Source organism: Hyperolius riggenbachi, chromosome 8, assembly GCF_040937935.1.
Source record: "Hyperolius riggenbachi isolate aHypRig1 chromosome 8, aHypRig1.pri, whole genome shotgun sequence".
Lineage (NCBI taxonomy): Eukaryota > Metazoa > Chordata > Amphibia > Anura > Hyperoliidae > Hyperolius > Hyperolius riggenbachi.
In genome coordinates, this window is record NC_090653.1 from 185,352,514 (window position 1) to 185,365,013 (window position 12,500).

Below are 12,500 nucleotides of genomic sequence, written 5' to 3' on the forward strand. Positions count from 1 at the left end.
TCCCTGCCATTGTTGCGGTCTTATACCGCCCTCCGGGCTCCACCCCACAATTTCTCGATGACCTTGCCTCCTGGCTCACTCACATCCTCTCCTCTGACCTCCCCACCATCATCCTTGGGGATTTCAATATTCCCATCGATGAAGCCCAGAGCTCCGCTGTGACCCGGCTACTCACCATTGCCAACTCACTTGGACTAGTACAACACGCCAACACCCCCACTCACACTGCAGGTCACACTCTCGACCTTATATTCACTTAATCCACCACCATTGCAGACCCTGACATCGCACCCTTTCCACCCTCAGACCATCACCTTCTCACCTTCAACCTCCTCATGGAAGGCACCTCCAAATTAGCCACCCACCCACCTGGTCGATGGCAGCGAGACCTACGCAAGCTTATTGGGGTATGCTACAGACCACCTCTTATTAATGAAGCTGCAGAACTGCGATTACTACAGCAGATTGAAAAAGCTGCAAGTAAAAACGAGGTCATAATTATGGGCGACTTCAACTTTCCAGACATTGACTGGGGTATTGAGGCTACCCATTCTGGTAAAAGCAGCAGATTTCTGGCAGCACTACAGGACAATTACTTGACTCAAATGGTAACGGAACCAACTAGGGGGAATGCGTTACTGGATCTGATCATTTCTAATAGACCAGATAAGGTATCAAATGTGCAGGTTCAAGAACATTTGGGAAATAGTGATCACAACATGATAACGTTTGATCTGGTGACTGATAGGCCACGGGGCAGCGGGACCACTAAAACTATGAATTTTAGAAAAGCAAAGTTCAATCAAATTAGGCAGGCACTAAGTTTGGTGAACTGGGATAATGTACTACAAGGGGACGACACTGAAGGGAAATGGCAAGCTTTTAAACGTATTCTCAATCAATATTGTAGTATGTATATCCCATATGGAAACAAAATGTCTAGGAATAAAAAAAGGCCTCTATGGATGAATAGAAAGGTTAGGGATAAAATGAAGAGGAAAAAGAATGCCTATAAGGTCCTAAAACAGGAGGGGACTGAGGCTGCACTAAGCAATTATAAGGAGTGCAATAAAAATTGTAAAAAAGAAATTAGGCTGGCAAAGATCGAAGCTGAAAATCAAATCGCTAGGAATATCAAATCTAACCCAAAAAAGTTTTACAAGTACATCAACTCTAAAAAAAGAAAGGTTGACTGTATAGGAATCCTAAAGGATGAGGATGGGAACTCAATGGTGGACGACCAAGGTAAGGCAGAGTTATTAAATGCTTTCTTTGCTTCTGTCTTCACAAAGGAAACAGCACTGTTGCAAATTACAGAGGCAGAAGAGTCTCAATCTTCTAACTGTAATATTAAATACTTAACGCAGGAAGAAGTAAAGGCAAGACTAAATAAATTAAAAATAGACAAGGCACCTGGCCCGGATGGCATGCATCCTCGGGTCCTAAGAGAATTAAGTTCAGTTATAGCTAAGCCCCTTTATCTTATCTTTTGTGACTCTCTTGCAACTAGCAGAGTCCCAGTGGATTGGCGTACAGCCCACGTTTTCCCATTATTTAAGAAGGGCAAAAAATCTGATCCAGGAAATTATAGACCTGTAAGCTTAACATCAGTTGTATGCAAACTATTTGAGGGGTTACTAAGAGATACTATACATGACTTCATAGTAGAAAATAATCTTATTTCTCAGCATCAACATGGGTTTACTAAAGACAGGTCCTGTTTGACTAACATGCTCAGCTTTTATGAGGTAGTGAATGCTAATATGGATATTGGGAATGCTGTAGATGTGATATACTTGGACTTTGCAAAGGCCTTCGACACTGTTCCCCACAGAAGTCTGGTGCAAAAGTTGAGGATGCAAGGACTGGGGAAGAGTTTGTGTGCATGGATAGGAAACTGGCTAATGGACAGAAAACAAAGAGTTGTGGTCAATGGATCGTACTCAAAATGGGAGACTGTTAGCAGTGGGGTCCCACAGGGGTCTGTACTGGGTCCAGTGCTCTTCAATTTATTTATTAATGACCTAGTAGATGCAGTAGTGAGCAATGTTGCTATTTTTGCAGATGATACAAAATTGTGCAGAATCATCAACTCTCAGGAAGATAGTGTCATATTGCAACAGGATCTGGATAGGATGGCTATATGGGCACATACATGGCAGATGAAATTCAATGTTGACAAATGTAAAGTCATGCATTTTGGTCGTACCAATGGTCTAGCACCATACAAAATAAATGGGATACAGTTGGGAACATCAAACTTGGAGAAGGACTTAGGAGTACTTATCGACAACAAGTTAAATAATCGTACTCAATGCCAAGCCGCTGCAGCTAAAGCGAACAAAATTTTGGGATGCATTAAAAGGGAAATAAAAACTCGAGATGCTAGCATAATATTGCCCCTGTTTAACTCTCTAGTAAGGCCACATCTGGAATATGGAATTCAGTTCTGGGCACCACATTACAAAAAAGATATTGCAGTTTTAGAGCAGGTGCAGAGACGAGCTACAAAATTGATACGTGGGATGGAAGGTTTCGCTTACCAAGAAAGGTTAGATAAACTGGGTTTATTTAGTCTAGAGAAAAGACGCCTTAGAGGAGATCTAATTAACATGTATGAATACATTAGAGGGCAATATAATAGCTTGGCGGATGAGCTTTTTGTCCCTAGGCCTTCTCAAAGGACTAGAGGACATGAGCTGCGCATGGAGGAAAAACGTTTTAGCCATTTATTTAGGAAAGGGTTCTTTACAGTAAGAGTGGTTAAGATGTGGAATGCATTGCCACAGGAAGTCGTTATGGCAAACTCTATACCTGCATTTAAAGGGGGCTTAGATGCTTTCCTTGTGTTGAAAGACATCCATGGCTACAATTACTAGGTTATGCCTAATGATGTTGATCCAGGGATTTTATCTGATTGCCATCTGGAGTCAGGAAGGAATTTTTCCCATTTGGGGCTAATTGGACCATGCCTGGTGGGGTTTTTTCCGCCTTCCTCTGGATCAACAGGGGTATGTGGGGGACGGGCTGGAGTTGTACTTTGTACTGGTTGAACTCGATGGACGTATGTCTTTTTTCAGCCAAAATAACTATGTAACTATGTAACCCTAGCGTCCTTGCTGACCCCCTCCATGCCCTCTCCTCCACTCTCCCCACCCTAACCTGGCCAAATCTTGCTGCAGCTCAGTATCACCAAACTCTCTCATCAGCCCTAGAGAAAGCTGCTCCACCAATATTTTGCCGCAACCGACCCCCTAACCCCCAGCCCTGGCGCACTACCCATACTCGCATCCTCCAGAGGAAAACACGCGCCACTGAACGGAAATGGAGAAAAACTAGACTTAACCAGGATTTCCTACAGTACAAGACCAACCTGCTGCAGTTCCACACTGCCCTTGCTCATGCAAAGCAGGAATACTTTACCAAGCTCATCGGAGCACAAGCTTCCAACCCCCGGCGTCTTTTTGTCACCTTCAACTCCCTGCTTAAACCCACCCCCCCACCCTCCGTTTCCTCCCTCTCTGCCACAGATTTAGCCACCTACTTCACCTACAAAATTGTCTCCATCCGCCAGGAAATATCCAATCTCCAATCTTCACCTCCCACCCCCTCCCAACCAGCTCCTCCTCCACCCTATCCTCCCCTCACATCCTTCACTCCTACTACCACCGAGGAAGTCAACCACCTACTGCAGACTTCCCATACCACTACTTCCCCCCTTGACCCCATCCCTTCTGATTTACTCCAGCCTCACTTCACGGAATTGGCCCCAGTCCTCACTACCCTGTTCAACCTCTCCCTATCCACAGGCACCTTCCCCTCAGACTTCAAGCAGGCCACTGTACTACCCCTTCTCAAGAAACCCTCACTCGACCCCTCGCTACCCTCCAACTACCGTCCTATCTCCCTCCTCCCCTTTGCCTCAAAAGTCCTTGAGCGTCTGGTTCACAAACGCCTGACCCAGTACCTCAATGCCAACTCACTGCTAGACCCACTCCAATCTGGATTTCGGCCTGCCCACTCAACCAAAACTGCTCTCACCAAAGTGGTCAACGACCTTGCCTTAGCTAAAGCTGAAGGTAAATACTCCATTCTCCTCCTCCTTGACCTGTCAGCAGCTTTTGACACAGTAGATCATACCCTACTCCTCCAGTCCCTCCAGTCCTTGGGCATTCACGATCTCGCCCTGTCCTGGCTTTCATCCTACCTCTCCAACCGCTCTTTCACGACCGCCTTCAATGAGTCCTCGTCCACCCCCAACCAGCTCTCGGTGGGAGTCCCCCAAGGTTCGGTCCTTGGCCCCCTACTGTTCACCCTATACACATCCTCCATTGGCAAGGTTATCTCCTCCATGGGTTTTAACTATCATCTGTATGCAGATGACACCCAGATCTACCTCCACACCCCTGACCTATCCACCACGACCATGGACAAGGTCTCCTCCTGCCTATCAGCCATCTCCTCCTGGATGTCCGCTAGGTACCTGAAACTAAATCTAGACAAAACGGAATTTATGATCTTCCCACCCCGGCCATCCACGAACCTCCCTGATGTGCATGTCACTGTTAACCACACTACCATTCGCCCTACCTCTCAAGCCCGCTGTCTGGGTGTCACCCTGGACTCCGCACTCTCCTTCACTTCCCACATCCAAAACCTCACAAAGTCCTGCAACTTCCACCTTTTAGTAACATCTGTAAGATTCGCCCTTTCCTGACCTCTGCCACCACCAAACTCCTCATCCATGCCCTCATAATTTCCCGCCTTGACTACTGCAATGCCCTGCTGTCTGGTCTCCCTATGACCTGAACAGCCCCACTGCAGTCCATCATGAATGCGGCAGCCAGAATTATCCACTGCTCCCATCGCTCCACCATGGCAGATCCCCTCCTAGAATCCCTCCACTGGCTTCCTATCCAGTCCAGAATCCGATATAAGATACTGTGTCTGACCTACAAATCTGTCCACAAAACCTGTCCAACCTACATTTCCGATCTTACTCAGAGGTACACACCTAGCTGCTCACTCCGCTCTTCCAATGAACTTCGCCTAACCGCCCCCCGCATCACCCAGTCCCATGCACGCCTCCAGGACTTCTCAAGAGCTGCTCCAACACTATGGAACTCCCTACCTCCACCCATTAGGGCAGCCCTCTCCTTCAACATCTTCAAGAAAGCCCTCAAAACTCACCTTTTCACTCTGGCCTACTACCCCTCACAAGTGCTCTAAACCTACAGCTGAACTCTGGTCCCCTACCATTCGTGTCCTTACCTCTCCCTCTAGATTGTAAGCCTTTGGGCAGGGTCCTCCTCCTTTTGTGTCCTACCTGATCTTGCACCTCCATTACTGTGAACCCATGCTATAGTGAACCTAACTTGCCTAATCTCCATGCTCCATCCAGTGACTGACTAAGCATTACCTGGTACTCATACTATGGTGTGTGATCTGGTTTTCTTGTATTCCTGTATTGTCATATTGCTGTATGTCACCCCTAAATATTGTCTGTAACCTAAATTAATGTTCAGCGCTGCGTAATATGTTGGTGCTTTATAAATACAATAAATAAATAGTTAACGGTTTTTGATGAGCAGAAACATTTAAGTTTGACAAACATGCAAAAGAATAAGAAATCAGGAAGGGGGCAAATAGTTTTTCACACCACTGTGTATATATATATATATATATATATATATATATATATATATATATATATATATATATATACATACATATATATATATATATATATATATATATATATATATACATACATACAGTATGTATATATATATATATATATATATATATATATATATATATATATATATATACATACATATATATATATATACATATATATATATCTATACATACATATACATACATACATATATATATATATATATACATACACATAGATACATGTACATACATACATATATATATATATATATATATATATATATATATACATACATACATACATACATACATACATATACATATATATATATATATATATATATATATATATATATACAGTGTTGCTTGGATACCTCATTATCCTATTCGAGTTTGGTCGAATTCGGATAGTAAACTATCCGAATTCACTCGAAGTTCAATATTCGAGTTAATTGATTATCCGATTCGACCTCGGATATCCGAGTCTGTATTCGAGTAAAATATTCGAGCTGGCCTTAAATAGCTTGTTAAACTTGTATTGGAGGTAGAGATGTAGCGAACGGTTCGCCTGCGAACGGTTCCAGGCGACCTTTGGGGGTTCGCGTCTGCCTGCACTAGGCGAACTTTTGCGGAAGTTCGATTCGCCATATAATGCACTATGAGGGTCAACTTTGACCCTCTGCATCACAGTCAGCAGGCACATTGTAGCCATTCAGGCTACACTAAGCACTGGAGCCCCACCCCCCCCCCTATATAAGGCAGGCTCCGGGGGCCATTAGCCTCACTCGTGTGCCTGCTAGAGACAGAGTAGGGACAGCTGCTGCAGACTTGTTCTTCTAGGGACAGATTAGTTAGGCTCTTGGCTGCTTATCTTGCTCCTGGCTGATTGTTATTGCTATTATAGCACCCCTCAATAGCTCTTTTCAGAGCTCATCCTGTACTTTTTTTTTTCTGTGTGTCAAACTGACACTTTTGTTGCATGCACAGCCTTGCTAATTGATAGTGTGTGTGCCACTGCCAGCAGCCCAGCACATTCAGTGACTACCTGTGTGTGTGACAGGGAGCTGCACATTGTACTACCCAGTACTGCATATACAGCAGTGCCTGTTGTGTTTACTTAGCCCACCTCATCACTGCATATACAGTGGTGTGAAAAACTATTTGCCCCCTTCCTGATTTCTTATTCTTTTGCATGTTTGTCACACTTAAATGTTTCTGCTCATCAAAAACCATTAACTATTAGTCAAAGATAACATAATTGAACACAAAATGCAGTTTTAAATGATGGTTTTTATTATTTAGTGAGAAAAAAAAACTCCAAATCTACATGGCGCTGTGTGAAAAATTGATTGCCCCCCCCCTTGTTAAAAAATAACTTAACTGTGGTTTATCACACCTGAGTTCAATTTCTGTAGTCACCCCCAGGCCTGATTACTGCCACACCTGTTTCAATCAAGAAATCACTTAAATAGGAGCTATCTGACACAGAGAAGTAGACCAAAAGCACCTCAATAGCTAGACATCATGCCAAGATCCAAAGAAATTCAGGAACAAATGAGAACAAAAGTACTGTAATTGAGATCTATCAGTCTGGTAAAGGTTATAAAGCCATTTTAAAAGCTTTGGGACTCCAGTGAACCACAGTGAGAGCCATTATCCACAAATGGCAAAAACATGGAACAGTGATGAACCTTCCCAGGAGTGGCCGGCCGACCAAAATTACCCCAAGAGCGCAGAGAAAACTCATCCGAGAGGCCACAAAAGACCCCAGGACAACATCTAAAGAACTGCAGGCCTCACTTGCCTCAATTAAGGTCAGTGTTCACGACTCCACCATAAGAAAGAGACTGGGCAAAAACGGTCTGCATGGCAGATATCCAAGCCGCAAACCACTTTTAAGCAAAAAGAAAATTAAGGCTCGTCTCAATCTTGCTAAAAAAACATCTCAATGATTGCCAAGACTCTTGGGAAAATACCTTGTGGACCGACGAGACAAAAGTTGAACTTTTTGGAAGATGCGTGTCCCGTTACATCTAGTGTACAAGTAACACAGCATTTCAGCAAAAGAACATCATGCCAACAGTTAAATATGGTGGTGGTAGTGTGATGGTCTGGGGTTGTTTTGCTGCTTCATGACCTGGAAGGCTTGCTGTGATAGATGGAACCATGAATTCTACTGTCTACCAAAAAATCCTGAAGGAGAATGTCCAGCCATCTGTTCGTCAACTCAAGCTGAAGCGATCTTGGGTGCTGCAGCAGGACAGTGACCCAAAACACACCAGCAAATCCACCTCCGAATGGCTGAAGAAAAACAAAATGAAGACTTTGGAGTGGCCTAGTCAAAGTCCTGACCTGAATCCTATTGAGATGTTGTGGCATGACCTTAAAAAGGCGGTTCGTGCTAGAAAACCCTCAAATAAAGCTGAATTACAACAATTCTGCAAAGATGAGTGGGCCAAAATTCCTCCAGAGCGCTGTAAAAGACTCGTTGCAAGTTATCGCAAACGCTTAATTGCAGTTATTGCTGCTAAGGGTGGCCCAACGAGCTATTAGGTTCAGGGGTCAATTTCTTTTTCACACAGGGCCATGTAGGTTTTGAGTTATTTTTCTTCCTAAATAATAAAAACCACCATTTAAAACTGCATTTTGTGTTCAATTATGTTATCTTTGACTATTAGTTAACGTTTTTTGATGAGCAGAAACATTTAAGTGTGACAAACATGTAAAAGAATAAGACATCAGGAAGGGGGCAAATAGTTTTTCACACCACTGTACCTAGCTTTGTGTTGAGTGAACTTACTTCACTGCATCTAAGTACCTTTACTGTTCAGTGAACCCAGCTCACTGCATCCTACTACCTGTTGGGTTGAGTGAACTCACCTCACTGCATCTAAGTACCTTTACTGTTCAGTGAACCCAGATCACTGCATCCTACTACCTGTTGTGTTGAGTGAACCCAGCTCACTGCATCCTACTACCTGTTGTGTTGAGTGAACTCACCTCACTGCCTCTAAGCACCTTTACTGTTCAGTGAACCCAGCTCACTGTATCCTACTACCTGTTATGTTGAGTGAACTCACCTCACTGCATCTAAGTACCTTTACTGTTCAGTGAGCCCAACTCACTGCATCCTAATACCTGTTGTGTTGAGTGAACGAACCTCACTGCATCTAAGTACCTTTACTGTTCAGTGAGCCCAGCTCACTGCATCCTACTACCTGTTGTGTTGAGTGAACTCACCTCACTGCATCTAAGTACCTTTACTGTTCAGTGAGCCCAGCTCACTGCATCCTACTACTTGTTGTGTTGAGTGAACCCAGCTCACTGCATCCTACTACCTGTTGTGTTGAGTGAACTCACCTCACTGCATCTAAGTACCTTTACTGTTCAGTGAACCCAGCTCACTGCATCCTACTACCTGTTGTGTTGAGTGAACTCACCTCACTGCATCTATGTACCTTTACTGTTCAGTGAGCCCAGCTCACTGCATCCTGCTACCTGTTGTGTGGAGTGAACTCACCTCCATGCTTCTAAGTACCTTTACTGTTCAGTGAATCCATCTCACTGCATCCTACTACCTGTTGTGTTGAGTGAACCCACCTCACTGCATATACCTAGTATCCACCCGAGATGGACAAAATGGACAAACCAGGTAGAGGAAGAGGCAGACGCAGAGGAAGGCCACCAGGCATCGGCAGGTCTGTGCGAGGTGGTGTTGCTGTGATTTCATGCGGACCTGTCCCAAAATCCAGTGCTCAGAAGAAGGCACGTGCCATCACTTCCCAAAATTGTGAGGACGTGGTTGAGTATTTAACACAGAAGACCTCATCTCCCGCAGCCAGTGCCACCAGCGCTAGTACAAGCACCACATCCGCTGCATTTGACACTTCGCAGGAGTTATTTGGTGGTGGTGGTGAAATCACTGATTCACAGCCACTACTGCAACAACGAGAAGAAGGCGCAGGTACACCACCTCATACGTCTTAGTTAGGTGGTGATAGTATGGACGTATCGTTTGAGGAGGGGGATGATGAACCACCTGAAGTTGGTGCAGTTGAGGAGGTGTCTGAGGAAAGCGAAGCTGTGCAGGAGGATTATGATGACGATTATACGGATACCACATATGTTCCCGGTAGAGGAGATGACCAGGGGGACAGTTCAGAGGGGGAGTCAGAGTGGAGTAGGAGGAGACGACTCCATGATAGAAGCAGAGGGAGCTCATCCTCCGAAACAGCTGGGGGCAGTGTCCAGCGCCATGTATCGCCAGCTATGGCCAGCCAGCCAACATGCCCTTCAACGTCAGCTGCTGATGCCACCGTAGCGCCATCACCCCAGGGGGGCTCAGCGGTTTGGAAATTTTTCCACGTGTGTGTCTCAGATCGGAGCAAAGCCATCTGTTGTCTCTGCCAGCAAAAATTAAGCCATGGAAAGGCCAACTCTCACGGAAGGACAAGTGCCTTACGAAGGCACCTGGAGAGAAGGCACAAACAGCTATTATTATTATTATTATTATTTAGTATTTATATAGCGCCGACATATTACGCAGCGCTGTACAGTGTATATATATATCTTGTCACTAACTGTCCCTCAAAGGAGCTCACAATCTAATCCCTATCATTGCCATATGTCTATATTATGTAGTGTAAGTACTGTAGTCTAGGGCCAATTTTTTTATTTATTTTTATTTTTTTATTTTTAGGGGAGCCAATTAACTTATCCGTATGTTTTTGGAATGTGGGAGGAAACCGGAGTGCCCAGAGGAAACCCACGCAGACACGGAGAGAACATACAAACTCTTTGCAGATAGTGCCCTGGCTGGGATTCGAACCAGGGACCCAGCGCTGCAAGGCGAGAGAGCTAACCACTACGCCATGGCAAGAACACCTGAGGAAAAGCAGCACCCCTCAAAAAAAAAGCCACCCTCCTTCTCCTCTTCCTCCTTCAGGTGCATCGTCTTCATCCACTTTCTCCCGTGCACCTTCACAGCCACCCTCCTCCACACCGCCTCTTCCCTTCAGCGGTTCCTTCTCCTCTGCCCACAGCAGTACCCAGCTGTCCGTGAAGGAAGTATTTGAGCGTAAGAAGCAAATGTCTGCCAGTCACCCTCTTGCCCGGCGTCTGACAGCTGGGGTGGCGGAACTATTAGCTCGCCAGCTATTACCATACAAGCTGGTGGAGTCGGAGGCTTTCCGTAAGTTTGTGGCCATTGGTACACCGCAGTGGAAGATACCAGGCTGCAATTATTTTTCACAAAAGGCCATACCCAAACTGTACCATGCAGTTGAGAGGCAAGTGGTGTCATCTATGGCACACAGCGTTGGGTCAAGGGTCCACCTGACCACGGATGCCTGGTCTGCCAAGCACGGGCAGGGCCACTACATTACATACACAGCCAATTGGGTCAACCTGGTGACCGATGGCAGCAAGCAGGGAGTACGTGGCTGCGCAACGGACAGACTTCTCACACCTCCACGGCTTGCAGGCAGGCCTCCAGCCACCTCCTCTCCACCTGCTACCACCGCTTCGCTGTCGTCATCCTCCTCCTCCTCCTTGGCTGGTGCCGCGATCTCCTCTCCAGCTACACAGCCCCAGCACCCCAGGGCCTATGCTGCATGCCAGGTATGACGGTGTCACGCAGTGTTAGACATGTCTTGCCTGAAAGCGGAGAGTCACACTGGAGCAGCTCTCCTGGCTGCTCTTAACAAACAGGTGGAGCAATGGCTGACCCCGCACAAGCTTGAGATCGGCAACGTGGTGTGTGACAACGGCAGCAATCTCATTGCTGCGTTGAATTTGGGAAAGCTGACTCACATACCCTGCATGGCACATGTGCTGAATCTGGTCGTGCAAAGATTTGTGTCCAAGTACCCAGGCTTAGAGGACGTTCTGAAGCAGGCCAGGAAGTTGTGTGGGCATTTCAGGCGCTCTTACAAGGCCATGGCACGCTTTGCGGACATTCAGCGTAGAAACAACTTGCAGGTGAGACGCCTGATTTGCGATAGCCCGACTCGCTGGAATTCCACCCTGCTGATGTTCTCTCGCCTGCTAGATCAGGAGAAAGCCGTCACCCAGTACCTGTATCATTACAGTACAAGGACACAATCTGGGAGGATGGGGATGTTGTGGCCCAACAACTGGACACTGATGCGAAATGCATGCAGGGTCATGGAGTCCTTTGAGGGGGTGACCAAACTGGTGAGTCGCGATGAGGGCACCATCAGCGACTTGATCCCCTACTCCTACTTCCTGGAGCGTGCCGTGCGTAGAGTCGTGGGAGCCATTTACACCCAAACCCGGTGTTCCCACAACACCTGCGGCAACAGAGAGGGGGGAGGAGGAGGAGGAGGAGGAAGAGGAGGAGTCGTGTGGGGAAGGAGAGGAGTCAGACTCTGATGATGGTGATGATGGTGATGATGAGGAAGGTGTTTCTGTGGAGGAGGAAGAGGCGGCAGAAGAAGAACAACAGCGGCAGCCGTCACAGGGGGCTTCTGCTGCTCCACGTTCCCGTGGTATTGTTCGTGGCTGGGGGGAGGAGTTGCATCCCGTCACTGAGGAAGAGCAAGAGGAGATGGAGAGTACGTCTGCATCCAGCTTTGTGCAGATGTCCTCTTTCATGTTGTCCAGCCTGTTGAGGGACCCCCGTATCAAAAAACTCAAGTTGAATGACCTGTACTGAGTGGCCACGCTACTAGACCCTCGGTACAGGCACAAAGTGGCGGACCTGTTACCAACTCAACACAAGGTGGAAAGGATGCAGCACTTGCAGAACAAGCTGTCGATGATGCTTTACAATGCGTTTAAGGGTGATGTGGCTGCAC